Below are 460 nucleotides of genomic sequence, written 5' to 3' on the forward strand. Positions count from 1 at the left end.
AATATATAGAAATAAGACAGGATTACATACATATATATATTATTATATATATATATATATATATATATATTATATGGAAAAGAAAAACGCTCACATCGGTCATATGAAGTATTCAAATACTAAGTGAAACTAAGAATTTAAATAATAAATTGATTGTACATAAATTATATGTTATATATAAAAAAAAATATGAAAATATATACAAATATGAAATGAACAATATACGCTAAACTTACAAAATATGCTGTTTTTATTTTTTTTTTTATTTTTTGTTATTATTTTATAAAAACTTTCATTTAAATTAATTTTGTATATTAAATTATATTGTATTTATATATAACAAAAATATATTAAATTTTTGAGTTGTCTCTATATATGAAAGTCACGTCTCTCTGTGATAAAAAAGAAAATTTTTAATATTAATTTTAGTAAAAAATTATATAGAAGTTATCTAAAAGAA

Source organism: Teleopsis dalmanni, chromosome 2 (genome assembly GCF_002237135.1).
Source record: "Teleopsis dalmanni isolate 2A chromosome 2, ASM223713v2, whole genome shotgun sequence".
Taxonomy (NCBI): domain Eukaryota; kingdom Metazoa; phylum Arthropoda; class Insecta; order Diptera; family Diopsidae; genus Teleopsis; species Teleopsis dalmanni.